Source organism: Ovis aries, chromosome 19, assembly GCF_016772045.2.
Source record: "Ovis aries strain OAR_USU_Benz2616 breed Rambouillet chromosome 19, ARS-UI_Ramb_v3.0, whole genome shotgun sequence".
In the NCBI taxonomy this organism is placed as follows: domain Eukaryota; kingdom Metazoa; phylum Chordata; class Mammalia; order Artiodactyla; family Bovidae; genus Ovis; species Ovis aries.
Window position 1 is genome coordinate 54,292,404 of NC_056072.1, and position 6,039 is coordinate 54,298,442.

The following is a 6,039-nucleotide window of genomic DNA, read 5'->3' on the forward strand; positions in this document are numbered from 1 at the left end:
AAAAATATGTGGGCACCAGGAACTCAAGATTAATCTTCTAAAATGAAGGTTTATTTAAGAATAAAATGACCGTTTTTAACATGATAATCATATGAAACCTTTTTTTTTTCCTTTATAAAAATGAGATGAGCACTTCACAGGAACAGCTTGGTAGTCATTTAGGTAGAATGGAGACACCACAGGCGTTGCTCTGAACTTGCATCACCTCAGCCAAGTGCTCCCAGAGCTCCTTTCCCACTGGGGTGTCCCTGTTCTCCTGCCATCGTGGGGCTGGAGCCCCAGATACTGGTCTCCTGTCTTCAGTCTTTCTGTCCAGCAGCTTCCGCCCTCAGCCTTCAAACATGCCCAGGTCTCTCATCCTGGGAAGGTCTGTCGATGCCCCTTTGCCCTCACGCTGCCATGTCCAGGCAGAACTTCCTTTCCCTGTGTCCCGTTCCTCACTGGACACTGGCCCCTCCAAACTGTCTAGCTCGACACCTGCTCCACCACTGTGCTGAAACGGCCCTCGGAGCTGCGGATAGTGCAGCCTTAGTCCAGGGGTCGCTAAGAGCCGTGGGACCTCAGTGAGGCCCGTGGGGTCACCTGATCGCAACTGCGGGGTGCAGACTTGGGCTGCGCTGCAGTCGATTCACAGGGGAGGCCGTAAGAAAGCCGACTTCTTATGCCTCATCTTCCGACTCGGATCGAGTAAGTCTGCCGTGGGGCCAAGAGTCTGTATTTTCACAAGGGTCTCAGGTACTTCCTTTCTGATTACAAAGTCATGTTTCCAACGAAAACTTGGCCAAAAGTTTTCCAACAGAAAGTGTGTAAGCTGAACTCTCTCTCCAGATATATTTGAACTTATTCTTCTAGAAAATTTCAAACATACAAAGAAAGCAGAGAGAGTAATTCCATGAGTCTCCAAGCACCTGTGATGAGTTTCAACATATATTAGCATCTTCTCTCGTGTACTTATCTCTCATATTGTTTTTCATTTGAGGGGAATATTCTGAGAGCAAACCTCAGCAATCACGTGGTTTCAGTCTTAAAAGCTTCAGTTTTTATCTTTCCCAGATAACACACACTTTCTTGGTCTACCAAAGCCCCTTTTGTCGTCGCTGTTTAGTTGCTAAGTCATGTCCAGGCTTCCCCGTCCTTCACTATCTCCTGGAGTTTGCTTAGATTCATGTCCATTGAGTCATTGATGCTATCTAACCATCTTATCCTCTGCCGCCCCTTCTCTTTTTGCTTTCCATCTCTACCAGCATCAAGGTCTTTCCCAATGAGTCAGCTCTTTCCATCAGGTGGCGAATGAATGATGACTTCGGCTTCAACAATTTTGTTTCATGGCAAATAGAAGGGAAAAGTGGAAGCAGTGAAAGATTTTATTTTCTTGGGCTCCAAAAATCACTCCTGATGGTGACTTCAGCCATGAAATGAAAAAATGCTTGCTCCTTGGAAGGAAAGCTGTCACAGAGCTAGACAGCAAGACAGTTGTCTTGGGGTCCGGAAATCAGTCCATTTCGATGAGTGATTTAGATGCACGTGAGTGTGTTTTAAGTGCTGTTGGGAAGAATGTTCTATGAATGCCAGTTAGGTCAAACTGACAGATTTCTCTGGGTATTCCATCACTTGACTGTTTCTCAGGGGTCTGCGTGTTCTACTGCTAAAGGACGAGCGTTGTGATCACCAGCTAGAACTGGAAAAGACTTCTCTTCACTTAGGTGAGTTTTTGTTTCACGTATTTTTGACATATTTTTTCCTCACCATAAACACGTCCAAATGTATCTGAACCCAGATAAACTACTATGCCAAGGAGTTGTTCTTAATAAAGAGGATGACTCTAAGCTTAGAGAATGTAGGTAGGAAGCTGAACACCAGAGAATGCAGAGGCCATTTCACTTTGAAACTACTTCTCATGGATGGTCACTTATCTTTGCGGTCCTTGAGACTGGGATTAGATTTAAGACAGTGGGCATGTAGGTCTAAAATAGAAGACCGAACCAGAAGTGGGAGGCCCTAGGGTACCGTGGGGATCATTTCTGCCAGAACCTCTACAGGATAGAGGATCGGATCCAGGATAGTCTAGGCTAGGGAACCAAGCCTGCTTAGGCCTGGGACACCAAGCCAGGGGACCCAGGCTGTGGGGAATATAATAGACACTTTAAAAAATACATCAGTACTTCCAAGTGTGTGAAGACAGAATCGTCTCCGTCGTGCACGCTGTGGGTGGGCAGCACCGTTAGCCAGGTGGACGCGTCTGCACCGCTCTGCTTTTGTGGACTCTTCCCGTGGCGGCTCTTAGAGCGCTGGGTGGACTGCACGTGCTGTACAGTGACGGAGGGTCGCTATTTTATGTAGGAGCGTGCCCTGCTCGTGCCTTCTCCCCCCAGCTTTTGCCCCCACTGCACACACATTTTTTTTTCCAGGACTCTAAGACTGTTTCTGTTTCCTCAGAGGGTTTCTCGCTCTCCAGTTTGAGATGACACCACTACACCAAATCCTTTGGCTGCAGCCCTTACGTAAGTTCCCGGAAGCCAGAGATCTCTAGGTCCGTCCTTGTTGCAGGCGTGGTTTTCTTATTTCATAGCTGAGTCAGTTACTACGGCATACATGACCCAGGTAGGTTTTTTCGGTGTGCAAGTGGTCCTGGTCATTTGCTTCGATTCCCTATCTTGAGTGTTGTACACATCCCTGCAGCATGCGTTTTGAGGCCTGAGTCATTTCAGTCCCTGGTTTCTCATTTATGTCCGGGAGCATGTACTGTGCTCACATGGAGCTGTGATTTCCCTTTCGGAAGCCTGGGTATTCTTTTCCAGAGTGGCCTGTGCCTGTGTGCAGTGCTGGCATCAGCATGGAGGGTTCCCTTTGTCCTCCATCTGCAGCGTTTACTGTTTGCAGACCTTCGTGCTGGACACTCTGACTCATGGCAGATGGCGCAGGGTGTAGTTTTGACGGTCTGAGTTTGAGGGATCTGGTGCAACATTTAATGTGCTTTGTTTATTTCTTGCAAATATTTGAGGAAACTTTCCTTTTGAGTAGGGCTTATTGAAAGTCCCCGTTTATGGGTTTTGAAGTTTTTACTCACTGACCTGGGCCAGGGTGTTTCTAAGGTAAGTGTTCCTTATTTAAGGCCCTGCAGCCTGGAAAACCCCATGGACGGAGGAGCCTGGTAGGCTGCAGTCCATGGGGTCGCTAGGAGCCACACACGACTGAGTGACTTCACTTTCACTTTTCATTTTTATGCATTGGAGAAGGAAATGGCAAGCCACTCCAGTGTTCTTGCCTGGAGAATCCCAGGGATGGAGGAGCCTGGTGGGCTGCCGTCGACGGGGTCACACAGTCGTACACGACTGAAGCGACTTAGCAGCAGCAGCAGCAGCAGCAGCCCTTTATTATGCAGTGCCTTGAAGCACCAGGCTGTATGTTGTAATAACAGGAGATGGCCACAAGGGGGCACTACTTTTCCATGCCCAGCCCAGGTCAGTCGGGAGAGCAGCGCCTGAGGAAAGTGCAGGCTTTGGGTGGCGAACGTCTGGGAACATGCCAGCACAAACCGCAAAGGCTCGCGTCCTGTTCCTCCTCCACTTCACCCTTGACCTGTAGATATTCAGACCCCAAACCGCTATGCTGAAACTTCGTCCTTTGGAAGTCAGGGGGCTTGAAGGGGCTGCAGGTGAGACCCCACCCCCAGAGCCTGTGCAGGCCGTGTGAAAGTTGCAAGTGCTTTTCTCCCCGATAGTGCGGTGTCTCCTGGGTCCTTTTGGCTGAGATTAGCATTCGGGGTAGGCTGCCTGGGTCTCAGATTGAGGCCCATTCGGGAAATGAGGCTCTTAAAGTCCAAGGGAGGAACATTTATGTCAAAACCTTATAACAGCCTGAGCTCAGGTGGGTCTGGCCGTAGGGACCAAGGCTGCTTAAGCATGGCACACCTGCCAGGGGACCCAGGCTGTGGGGAATACACTAGTCTGAAACATACTTCAACATTCCCGGTGTATACAGACATACCTGATCTCCACGTGCAGGACTTAGATGTGAGCACCACTGATCAGCTGTACACGTCTGCACAGCACTGTGTCTGGATCCTTTTCCCATGGGGCTCTTACAGTGCTGGTAGACCGCGTGTGCTATTGCTGGGGGGCCGATGTTTACGTAGCAGTGTGAGCTGCTCGTTGCCGAGCGTCCCTTTAGATCCTCCCCCAGCTTTTGCCCCTGACACACACGTTTTGCTTCCAGGACTCTAGTTTGTCTCTGTTTTCTCAGCGGGTTCACTTCTATGCAGGCTGAGATGACATCCCTACACCAAATCCTATGGCTGCTGTCTGCTTTGGTTCCCTGAGGCCAGAGATCTCCAGGTCCATCCTTGTTGCGTCAAGGTACTGTCTTATCTCACGGCTACGCCAGTCGTCTGGTGCACGCGCGTCCCGGGGGATTGTGTCAGCACCCTGGCGGTCCTGGGTATCTGGTGTGATTCCGAATTTTGAGGCTGTTCATATTCCTGCAGCAAGCATTTTGATGCCTGGGCCATTTCAATCTCCAGCTGCTTTTTACTTTTTGTCCAGGAGCATGTACTGTGCTCACGTGGAGCTGTGATTTCCCTTGCAGAAGCCTGAGTATTCTTTCCCAGAGCGGCCTGTGCCTGTGTGCAGTGCTGGCATCAGCATGGAGGGTTCCCTTTGTCCTCGATCTGCAGCGTTTACTGTTTGCAGACCTTTGTGCTGGACACTGTGACTCACGGCAGATGGCGCAGGGTGTAGTTCTGACGGTCCTGTCTGTGACTGTGAGGGATCTGGTGCAACATTTAATGTGCCTTGTCTGTTTCTTATAAATACTTTGAGGAAAATTTCCTTTTGAATAGGGCTTGTTCAAAGTCCCATTTATGGTTTTTGAAGTTTTACTCGCTGACCTCAGCCAGGGTGTTCTTAGGGTTAGTCAGGTCCATCGCTCCGTCGTGTCCGACTCTTTGTGACCCCATGGACTGCAGCACGCCAGGCCTCCCTGTCCATCATCAACTCGCAGACCTTGCTCAAATTCATGTCCATCGAGTCGGTGATGCCATCCAACCATCTCCTCCTCTGCCGTCCCCTTCTCTGTCTTTAATCTTTCCCAGCATCAGGGTCTTTTCCAGTGAGTCAGTTCTTCACAGCAGGTGGCCAAAGTATTGGAGTTTCAGCTTCAGCATCAGTCCGTCCAATGAATACTCAGGACTGATTTTGCTAAGCGTTCCTTATTTAAGGCCTGCAGCCCTTTGATAATGCAGTGCCTGAAGCACCAGTTTGTACATTGTAAGAACAGGAAATGGCCACAAGGTGGCACCACGTGTCTATGCCCAACCCAGGTCAGTGGGGAGACCGGGGGCTTTGGATGCCAGTCTCTGGAACACAGAAGCACAAACCCCGCAGGCCTGTGTCCTGTGCCCCCTCCTCCTTCCCCACTGACTTGCAGATATTCAGACACCCCTGCCAGACTGCTAGGCTGCAGTCTTGTCCTTTGGAAGTTAGGCGGCTTGAAGCTAAGGGGCTGTAGGGAGCCTGTGGAGGCTTTTCTCCCATTAATGCAGTCTCTCTTGGGTCCTTTGGCTGAGATTAGCGTTCAGGGTAGGCCTCCTGGGTAAAACTCAGGCCCAGTCTGGAAGTGAGGAGGCCCTAGAATTCTACTCTAGGGGAGGAACGTTTATGCCAAAGCCTTACAGCAGCCTGGATCGGGCGGGTCGGCCTTGGGGCCAGGCCTGCTTAGGCATGGGGACAGCGACCCTCTTCACGCGCAGGGCTTCCTCTTCCCCTGAATTCTAGTGGTTACAGGTTGTACATGGCACAAGGCAGTGTCTCACCTTCCTGCTGATTCCCTCTGTGGGAATTCTGGATTTTTTGCCTCCAGAGCCTCGAGACGTGCTGTCTGCAGAGATCTTAGTCATTGCAGTGTGGGGTGTGAATGCTCATTCCAGTCCTGGTCACAGGTGCTTTGAGGTGCTCCTCCATTAGGGTGAGTAAGGCCCTCTGCCTGCAAACGGGTATAACTGGACAGGGCAGGCTTCATCAGCCCGTCCAGAGCACAGGGCAT